The sequence below is a fragment of the Colias eurytheme genome, chromosome 12 (assembly GCF_061535395.1).
Source record: "Colias eurytheme isolate Ceu_HAF_F1 chromosome 12, ilColEury1 Martin Lab GWU primary, whole genome shotgun sequence".
Classification (NCBI taxonomy): Eukaryota; Metazoa; Arthropoda; class Insecta; order Lepidoptera; family Pieridae; genus Colias; species Colias eurytheme.
Window position 1 is genome coordinate 9,021,304 of NC_142991.1, and position 11,615 is coordinate 9,032,918.

The window sequence follows — 11,615 nt, forward strand, 5'->3', positions numbered from 1 at the left end:
TTTAATGTAAAAATAACACAATATAATTTTATTTTCATGTCCATCCATACAGAACTGATAAGTTAACTACGTCAATTCTATTAAACGACTTTTACAACCAAATTAGATGATAATTATTATTATTACATTGTATTATGATTACTTTATAATAATATTATGACATAATAAGCAAATGACTTGCAAAATGGAACTGAATAAGTAAAACAAACAATGATCCTAAGCATACATTTACATACATTTAAATACGAGGAAACTTTTAGATAAATTACTTACGCAGTTTTGTTTCCTAACTCTTTTGTTCTATCTTTTCCTTAATTCTCAGCGTGGGCAACTAATTAGGTGACGTTTATTGTTAACTATCAGGTGACACCTCTTGGGAGTCATTTCACTAAAGAAAGTGTGGATAAGCGTATTCCTATTTCCTTGAATATCTAATTTGTTTACTAATTTACTATCTAATTTTAAGAGTAGATACTTTTTAGTTAAGTAACTTTAACAAACTGATTCTAAATAGTTTCACCAAGAATTTATGAAAAATGATCTACCAACTGCAATTTTTAGGTTAAATTTCACATTGATTTTAAACTCTACTAAAACAATGGCTCTACAAAATATACACATAAAATTCCAGTGAATAACAGACACAAACGGAATATATAAACACATGAGAGCCTAAAATCTTAAAAACAAATATTTGAGTTTCACATAGAAGCTTCCCTTGGGAATTAAGTTAAAAGGTTATCTTTCAGAGTCAAAGTTTATTTAAAGCTTTACATCCAACAAAAAAAAAAGACGTGTGGCACTCGGGGACTGCCGCGGTAAAGCTATTGCATCCTATGCCTTCAAGCCACACCTCCGCGCCCGTCGGAGTGGGGAGCGTGAGGTTTTTCGTTACTAAATTTCTGGATTCGGTCCCCGCGCTCAAGGCCCGCGATAGAAGCTATGCAATAGCTTAAAAATATTGAGATAAAACGAATTTTACATAAAAAATAAATATGAAGGTATATTTTTATAACAAATACTATTATTATATAAATTTTCTACACTTGGATATTTAAAAAAAAACACAGAAAACGGTATAAATAATACATTGATCTCATTTCAATAGCTGTTTAGGGTAATATGCCTAATAAATGTTTGGGCAGTTTTATTTGAAATTCGGTACCTAATCGGTAGCTTAAATGTTGAAATATAATATGTTCGGACACAACCAGCACAAAGTGCTAATTAAATTATTAAAGCCTAATAATATCTTTGCTTACAATAGTACCTATTTATGAAGTATTACATCCTTCTACACAACCTAGTTTCAAAGTTATAATCGCAATTGAAAATGCGTATTCTATCAAATGACATATGTTTGGAATGTTAAAACTTTTTGCAAAATGGCCATACCGTACGATACTTTGTAAATTATAGCTCCGTACTGAAGGTACGATTAAAATGTTCTGAACAAGATAATTACTATGAAGAGTGGAAGAAAGAATTTTCTCCTCTTTAATTTATTGAAGTGAAACTTGTTTATCGGGGTTGGAAAAAAATTTAGTGTACCTAACATTTTTTTTACGCGTGACATTTTTCCGTTACGCGCCATCTTTTTCTTATCCCTACCACGCGTGATTCGACGTATTTCGACGAAAAATAAGGTCATATAGAAGTTACACTTCTTACGTGTGTACACTAGTACACGCACACATTTTTCTTTATAACCGTAATTATGCTGATGTACAAACTACAATGTACATGTGTAATTAATATATTTAAAATAATACACGCTTTCTCCCGCGAATTCATTCCCGATACTCTAATTTAGGTACTTAATTTTCTTTTTAAGTCAACTAGAATGTTTTGTACAAATGAATAAAAGGTTCTAGGTTCAATCTCTGATATCGACAAAAATGTCATAAATCAAATCAGTAGATAGTAACAGAATATAGACCACTATTTTTCCCGAAAGCGATTATAAGAAATCACAGGGGAAAAAAGCAATTTGGAAATAAATTGGGCCTTAAATAAAGGATAGACAGTTTCTGAGGTACATTGGTGATAAACTATTGGTATATCCTACTTCCTTAATTAATATTATAAATGCGAAAGTAACTCTGTCTGTCTGTCTGTTAACGCTTTCCCGCTTAAACCTCTCAACCGATTTTGATGAAATTTGGCACTGACAATCTTTAGACCCTGAGAAAAAACATAGGCTACCTTTTTTGAAGATGTGTGTGTGTTTGTTATTCTTTCACGAAAATATTACTGAACCGATTACAATGAAATTAAGCACACATATAGAGGGTAACTTGGATTAACACATACATAGTATAGGTTCTATCCCGGAAATCCTACGGGAACGGGAACAATGCGGGTTTTTCTTTGAAAGCGCGGGCGAAGCCGCGGGCGGAAAGCTAGTTACTGATAAACTAGAAAGCCTTTTATTATTGAAAAACAGAAACCATTCGTAACGTTTAACGATAAGTTAAAAAAACACGCAAACGTACAAACGAAAACAATACTTCTTGGGTACATTGGCACATTAATAATTGACTCATCTAAACACGTATAACTTGAGCTTATTTCTATAACTTTAAAAAAACATGTAATTAAATAAGAGCACAAAATACAGGTGCATTTTATTCCTTTTCTCGCAGACCAATGAAACGGGAAACCCGACACAATTGGAGAGAGATCACTCGCAGTACGGACAGCTTTACGTACTCGAACGAGAAGTTACTAGACTGTTAAACTAACAATTTCCAGGTTAAAATTTATTGCTGCATTATCCAGTTAAATCCTTATTAGGCGAGTCAACACAGAGTGAGCAGCCTCGTAATTGATGCGCGAGCGAGCTGATAATTAGGCCGAGGAATTCGCTTGTGATGTCATTTTCCTCGGCCGAGCCACGTCCACACTGACCGAGCTTCTTCACGCGGTAATTGCTTCGCGAGGATGCTCTCTCTATGTGGACTGGCTTTATTTTAATTAATGACTTTATCATACACACTTTATGTGACTTTGATGTGATTTTAAAAATAAGTGTTAAGTAATATTTTTTTATAGTTTTAAAATCTTGCATAGATACTCACATCCTCCGAAGACTCCTTAGCCGTGGCTTATGTTCGATTCTTACCGACTAAAACTGCTGGATGGACTTGATGTCTATATAGCTAGAATTCGTACACTCTAGAAGATTATCATCAGTCATCACTAGTAAAATTCAGTTGCGATCGTGATATTTCCATACATTCGCGAGGCTGCTCACTCTACTGCTCCCACCTCATAACCAATCATTAACTTTAAAGCTACTATCCAGGTAATTAAAAAGGTCGTTATAATATATTGGCGCGGTGGTAATTATAGACCATTGTATATTATCCTCTTAATCAAATGAATAGCTGCATTCTGATGTAACTGATGAGGCATTCTGGACATAGTTATTAGGATATTGCTCTGTGGGCAAAATTAATCAATGGCTGATGTTACTGAGATAAATGTATTAGGTGACATTTGACACTTTGTGCAGTTATTAATTATACGTGACGTGACACTAATGCGTTTTAATGAATGGAATAGAACGAATTAAATGGAAATTGTAATTGGTAGAGTATTAGGTATCGATCAATTTTTGAACACTAAATATGGTAAAAAAGACTCGTATTAGTTACACCTATATTTATTAAAAAAACCACCTAGCTTATTAAAAAAAATCATATCTATAAAATAAAGCAATTGATATCTTTATGTCTCTAAAACTTTCGGTTCAAATATAGTTTTTATTATATTCAAAACGTCTACATTTTCACCAATATGGACCTTTTCAAAGGTGTTATTATTTCACACTCACACAATAATATAGATTTCATGCTAAAATAATTATGTAAAGTTTATAGGTAGTAAAGGGAATCTTACGTCACTCCTAGCTCTATTAAAGGGGCATTACACAACATTTGCATCGGTCGTTTAACTTGACAGCGTCATCGTAACGTGACGTCATCGTCGTAACATGACGGCGTTGAAACGTTACGTCACTCATTTGTTTAATTAATTTCCTTCTTAGCGATATTGATTTGTTTTAGCGTTTCTAGAAGCTGCTAGCAATATTTGTGTCGTGCTTGTTAGATTTCTTTTTCAATCCTGACGAAATACTAAAAGAAAAATGTATTGTTTTCAGCCGTTTCAAAATATAAGCAGCTAAAAAGCCTTCCTTAAATTTATGTTACTTCTTTAAAGTTATATTATTTATCAGTCAAGAACAGATGAATGATCTAATGATTTAAATTGATTTATTAAATTTGTCTCTCTTTGGATTAAGATTTTTGTAAAGAAATTGAAAACTAAAGTCAACCCGGGCGGAGTCGGTGTGAAAAATAGATTTTAATTTTATAATAAAAAGGTGATAAATATAGGTCAAAGTAAGCTTCATTTTTTGGAAAGGACCAAAGGCTCCCTTTGAAGTTTGTTCAAAGGTCATGATCATGAAGCAAAAGTTTCAAAAATAGTTCTTAGTAAATAACTATGATCTATCATCACCCACATTTAATTTAGTAGTTATAAAAAATATTATTTTTGGTCAAAACGAGATAATTACTTTATCATAACTGAAGAACTACTAAAAACTATAGGTACCTATAATATAAAAACACACATTATGGTATGTTAGAAAATCCGAACGACAGTATGAAAAAAAAGTTCAAATAGATATATTTATTTAAGAAAGCTAGGAAACTAAATCAGATAATTCTTGGTATTTATTTATATTATAAAACTCTTTGCATAAATAATATCATAAACTTTATAAATCGTGGAATTAAGATATTCTGTGTACTGGCGATTAATGTCCTTTCTTTTGGTGTCGTAAAGAAAGACAAATTAAGTAATTTAATAGATTGTTTTCCTCTGTAAATCAGAATTCTCTCAGGAGCTAAATATATAGCCAATCCATTTCTCTTCATTAGCCACTTTAAGTCATCTCTAATGTTCCAAAATTTATTTGATATAAATTATTTATTCTTTTTCACTTTTGAAACAAATGATTGAGAATAAAAACTATTACATTCACTATAACAGTATATATTAGTTTCATTAAAATTGTATGAAAAATAATTAATAATATACAGCTAAAAAACGCGGCGTTTCAACTGCGTCATGTATTTCCCGACTTAATCTTTCATAAAATGTGTATCTGCGTTTTCATAGTTAATAGTTATGTAGAAGTTCTAACTAAATAGTGTTTGAACAACTAACAAACTAAATGACAGGATTAAATATTATGTCTCTTATAACGAGGAATTAAGTGCAACATTTAGTTCAAATAGATGTTTATTTATTTAAGAAATATAAAATATACTGAACGAATAAATCCATACTAATATTATAAATGCGAAAGTAACTCTGTCTGTCTGTCTGTCTGTTACTCAATCACGCCTAAACTACTGAACTAATAATTTGCATGAAATTTGGTATGGAGATATTTTGATACCCGAGAAAGGACATAGGCTACCTTTTATTGCGAAATATGTACCACGGGCGAAGCCGGGGCGGACCTCTAGTTATTTATAAAAAGGTTTACAACGTACGAAAGTATATGATTGCTGTTTTCATTAAAAAATTAATTACATAAACGATAATAAAAATTATTGTAAATGCGTGTATACTTCGTTCTAATACCTTACATCTCAAAAGTTATGATTAATTTCAATTTAAGTAAAAACCTTGTAATGCCTTTTGTCTAGTTTTTTCATTAAAATCGACCTGTCAATACGCTCTATATTTTTAACTAACGATAAAAAAGCTCTAACTTCAGCATATTTTGTGCTGTGTCCATTCATTTAGAATATCAGAGCGGTCCAATAATATTAAAATTTAGTTTTGAAAACATATGAATCTTTAAAATTATATTAACACAGTTTTCGAAGCAGCTATATTTTTGAATGGACGTCAAATTAACCAATGCTAACCAATTACGTCTTGATTAGGAATTATTCAATGGAGATTATTTTCTATTTATTCCAGTAAGAATTTACTTTATTTATCTTGTTTACGAAATATACAAATCATTAGTATTATAAAATAATTTGAATGTTAATTTATATTAACAATATACTTTCGAAACTTGTCTTTGTAATACAAAAAGTATATCCACATTTTCAAAATATGTAATATAGAAATGAATCGCGAAATGTGTTGGTAAGCAAATAACTCGAGAACAGCTGAACCGATTTCGTTAATTATTCTTTTTTTATAATATTCCTTGAAGTTTCTTATGGAGAAGCCGAAGCCGGGACGGACCGCTAGTAGTCAATAAAATAAAATTTCTTTTCAAACAGTACAATAATACTAACTATTGTGGTTATTGTCACAGTTTGTGAATTAAATAACAAGACACAAATTGCCCTTTTACAAAATTATTATCATCAACTCACCAGTACATTTACAAAAGCAAGAATGAACAGAGGGCTTAGCAACAACCGTTATTAATCATCCCGCTGTGAACTCTTTCTGTATGATTGATCGAGCCACACTAGAATTTTATTTACTTACGAAGCATATTCATAAACTCTATTTGTGAATCTTTTGTACGTTTTTTATTCAGTTTCTCATAAGGGTACATTGATAAAATATTGGCTGTGTTATATCTTATATATAAAATTCTCGTGTCACAATGTTAGTCTGCATACTCCTCCGAAACGGGTGGACCGATTCTCATGAAATTTTCTGTGCATATCGGGTAAGTCTGAGAATCGGCCAACATCTATTTTTCATATGTACCACGGGCGAAGCCGGGGCGGGCCGCTAGTATTAGCTAAAAAAAATGCTGAAAACAGTATTTCTGTAAAAAAACACGTACGTACATTAATTCATATTAAAGTTATAAACGTCTTTATTTTTAGAAGTATTAGGTTAGAAGAAATAGGTACATAAGAAATAGGTAATATTTGAATCATAAAATTGACTTAGTTCGGTTTGATTTCCTTTTCAATTTTTAAATATAAGTTAAAAGATTAAGATTAATACTAAAGTATCACTTAAACCTAATTCACTTAAAACAAAACCTCACCTTTTACCAAGTTAAATTTTTAATGCCTTAATTTCCCTACAGAAATGAGACGTTACCTCTCCTAAAATTAAAAGCACTTGACAAAATGAAACAAGAACGTTATAAAGATATCTAGTCTGTCAGTTTGGTTGGCACAACGTCTTACAGGGGATTTTCAACTTCATTAAGGGGACGTCCGCTATATTATTTCCGCTTTTCACGATTAATTTTAATAGAAAAAGTTTTACCTGTTTGTTAAGGGCATTTATTAAATCTATTATATCGTCGTCGTTGGCCTATGCGTTTATGGTGATGACAGACGGCTTATGGTGTGATGCATGATCAATGTTTCCTGTGTTGATACACTTGAATTTAAAATATAACTACACAGTATAAAGCAAGGTCGCTTCCTCTGCCCTATGTCTCTATGTATGCTTAACCCTACAGTAGTCGAGTATCTAAAAGTGACGTGTGAGGTTACACGCGTAGACCACGCGAGTACTGTAGGGTTAAATCTTTAAAACTGCGAAAAGGATTTTTATATGTTTTTTTTAAAGGTAGAGTGATTGAAGAGGTTTTAGATTATTATTTATTAGGTTTAAGACAAAGCGGACAGAGCTGCGGGCGGATAGCAAGTAATGAAATAATATATATATTACTAGCTTTCCGCCCGCGGCTCCGCCCTCGTTTTCAAAGAAAAACCCGTTCCCGTAGGATTTCCGGGATAAAACCTATCCTATGTCCTTTCTCGAGTATCAAAATATCTCTATACCAAATTTCATGCAAATTGGTTCAGTAGTTAAGGCGTGATTGAGTAACAGACAGACAGACAGAGTTACTTTCGCATTTATAATATTAGTATGGATATTGAGCTTCAGTTACCAATACCTACGTATATCTTTGATGCCATTATATTTTGGATAAGCTTTAATGCATCTGGATATAAGTGGATAAAGCTCTCGGATTACCCAATATTGAATTAATATGAACGAATACTTAAAGAGTGTTATCAATTAATATTGTGTAACGAACACAAAGACTGAAAAATTATAGAATCGTTTGATAATGCGCATGGAAAACTATTTACATAAGGATTAAAAAAATTCATCCCAATATTCTGAGCTTAGGCTAAATCTTATGCTTAGAAAAAGACATTTGAAAGGCCGTTAAATCGGCTAACCCAAATATAAATCTAAGAAGAACAGCTAAAAAGTTATTTATAAAATAATCACTAAAGTCTTGATTTCAATGAAAGGAAATGGAGAATTTATTCACAAATCAGTTAGGCTGGCGTCGGCCAGTCGGCCTCCGTCAATCCATCAGTCAATTCCTTTAGATATTCCTATTTTCGTGTGCTTTGATTAGTTGAGATAAACATCAGCTGTAATTTACAACGATATTATGTAATTAAGTCTATTATTTATGATATAGAACATTAATCTGAAAACTTTCCTACATGAGTAAAAATAATATTACAGATATAACATACAAGCATTGCCCTGCGGCATCACTCGCATTACTCGGCTCCTGCTGGTCTTAAGGTGATAATATATAGCCTATGACCTTCCTCTATAAATGGGCTATCTAACAGCGAAAGAATTTTTCAAATTGGACCAATAGTTCCTGAAATTAGCGCGTTCAAACAAACAAACAAACTCTTCAGCTCTATAATGTTATAGTATTACTATTTTGAAAATCATTCTTGTATAATTCTATTATAATAAAATTAAATTGCTACCGACTCTACCAATGCGTCTATTTTTTTAACTTTTTTGTTAAAGCACCAGGAAGGTTCTTATGGAGAGAAAAATCGAAAAAGGGGCAATAGGCATAACAACGTACGCTGGGGCAGCTAGTTAAATCTCAATTAATAAGTGAAGAAAGAGCATTGTACCCAAATTTTACTACCGATGATATAAATAAAATTACATACATTATATTCATTTGATTTGATTGATGATGTATTTGACGCACACACACATAAAATATTTATTTATTTATGGTTATAGTCGAATTCTTACCATTGTACGTACGACCACTAGTAAAAGATAAATCCTACTACTATTATAAAAGCGAAAGTTTGTAAGTATGGATGTATGGATGTTTGTTACTCTTTCACGCAAATACTACTGAACCGATTACAATGAAATTTAGCACAGAGGGTAACTTGGATTAACACATAGGATAGGTTTTATCCCGGAAATCCCACGGGAACGGGAACTATGCGGGTTTTTCTTTGAAAACGCGGGCGAAGCCGCGGAAGGAAATCTAGTACTTACTAATTAAGCAGATCAAATAAAAGGCTTGGTTTCACACTGAAATATTTAATGTAATGTAATGTGGATGTAATGTAACACAAAGCGGTATTCCATCATCTGACAACGTTGGTTGGTTCGCCCTTACGTTGTTATCTAGACTGATAAATAATTCAAATACATTAAAGGTACGATATAATTCAGTACATTTGAAACCCTGTTGATATGTAATGTTACAAAGTAGCTGTCAAACTTCCATTATATGGAGTAGGTATTTAAGTGTGTAATATAACGGCCGGCCGTACACAGATCGCTTCAAGCAGTTGAAGCCGACGGCTTAAAGCCGCGACGGTGCGGTGAACTATAGACATTCATTTACTGCCGTACACGGACTGCTCGAGCAGTCGCGACCGCTTCAAGCCGTCAATTCGCTGACAGCGCGAGCAGTCAACGACTGACCGCTCGACCAGTCCGTGTACGTCGCTCAGCCAGGCGTTACCCGGCAATTTCGACTATGTTCAACCTCTATAAAGTCTGGTACAACATAAAGCACAATACCGAAAAAAATATATAAAATAGGATGGTCTTTGATCTTTAATTGCTCGCGAGGACTTTTTTCCAAAGTTAATAGATTTCTAGAAAAAAAATGTGTCGTGGTCATCGATTTTTTCGGCAAATACTCTATAAACTTCGTAACCTGCTGACTTAGAGCTCTGAAAATTTTATGTTTAATAAATTATCAGTTACACAACAGTCCCTGACGAGGATTTTTTGTTTCACTGATTGGTATCTTTTTAAAAACAAAATGCGAGGAAAAAAGAAGGTGCAGCGGGAGAGGTTTGAGATCCGTCAAGTATGGTCAAGGTTATTAGCGCATGTATAAGCCTTAACTGCTCGAGCCGCCCGTGTATGGCCGCTCTAAATGTAAAGTTAAATGTTTATTATTTTATTTTTGAGTATGGCGAAAAACGAAAAAGAATGGCGTGCACACGAAGAGGCCTGTACTCAACTTTGGATTAAACGAGGAGAAACAATATTATTATAGAAAATAAAACAATTAAGTATGTGTTATTTACCAATTTCTATTTTCTTTTACAAAATATTTTTCGTTAAAAATACTCTAGAAGAGCCATCTTAGTAGATAAAGCCACCATTTTTCAATGTGTTTTTTTTATAACTACTCTTACTTTCTATGTATAGTGATTTTTTTTCTTTTTAAGCTTTGCCAGATCAACTCTATATTTCATTATTTCTGGAACATAAATTGTACGTGAAAATTATTCTAAAGATTACATATTTTAGTTAAAACAATACCTATATTCTATGACTTGCAACCTGAATCCATTGATCGCGACTACATATTAAATTCCTTGCGCTAAATACACAGTAATACCAACAGGTCGGTATTGTGTTGAACTCGTGTGTTATATACGTCATGTTACTGTTCATTATCATAATAATTTATTTAGATATTAAAGCATTTTAAAGTTCTAATCAGATCAAAGACAGGCAAACGAAAATGGTGTTATGGGTTGTAGGGGTGAAAAGTTAACTCTATTTACAGGGAAGGATGAAAAAATGTTCTGCTACATTGTGAAATAACAATTCAAAACCATCGTATTAACCATTGCTATTAGAATGATAAGAGATTTATTTTATTAACCCAGCTACCCTAGCACCACTCCAATAGATAATAATACATTTAAACGGACACTAACATACACAGAATGTTCTTACCTCTTCTTAAGTAAGTGTGTTTTTACCTATCTAATGTGTTACTTGTCAATGTGCTTTGTGTTACAATTGAAAGCACAGCAAGCAATCGAATTTCTCACCCAAAGGTATATCTATAAAATATAATTACGGCCTACGGGACACGTGTAGCTCCTAAAACCAACTCCCAACTGCATCTTACACTAACTTCATTTGTAAAACCTAGTTAGTCGGATACCGACCTACGACCCGTACCATGATGTTTTATAGCAGTATTATTTCCAGTGTGGGACAGAGATGGCGATAGATCCTGCTTATTATATGCGAAAAAAATGAAAAATATATTTATTTAATTAAAAACCATAAGTTTTACACAGTTACAATTGTATTTATGTTGCACGTTTTACATTTGAAAGAAAGAAAGAAAGAAACATTTATTCCAACACACACAACACATATATAAAATAGCATTGTAAATTTTAAATAATATGTAATAGAAGATATAAATATATGTGTGGTTGCATGCGCTAAAAAAGGAAGCCACTCAGGATACCTGAGGCATAATACCTCAGCACTGATTTTCAATGACCCCTTATGACATCCAGAATGTCAGCCGC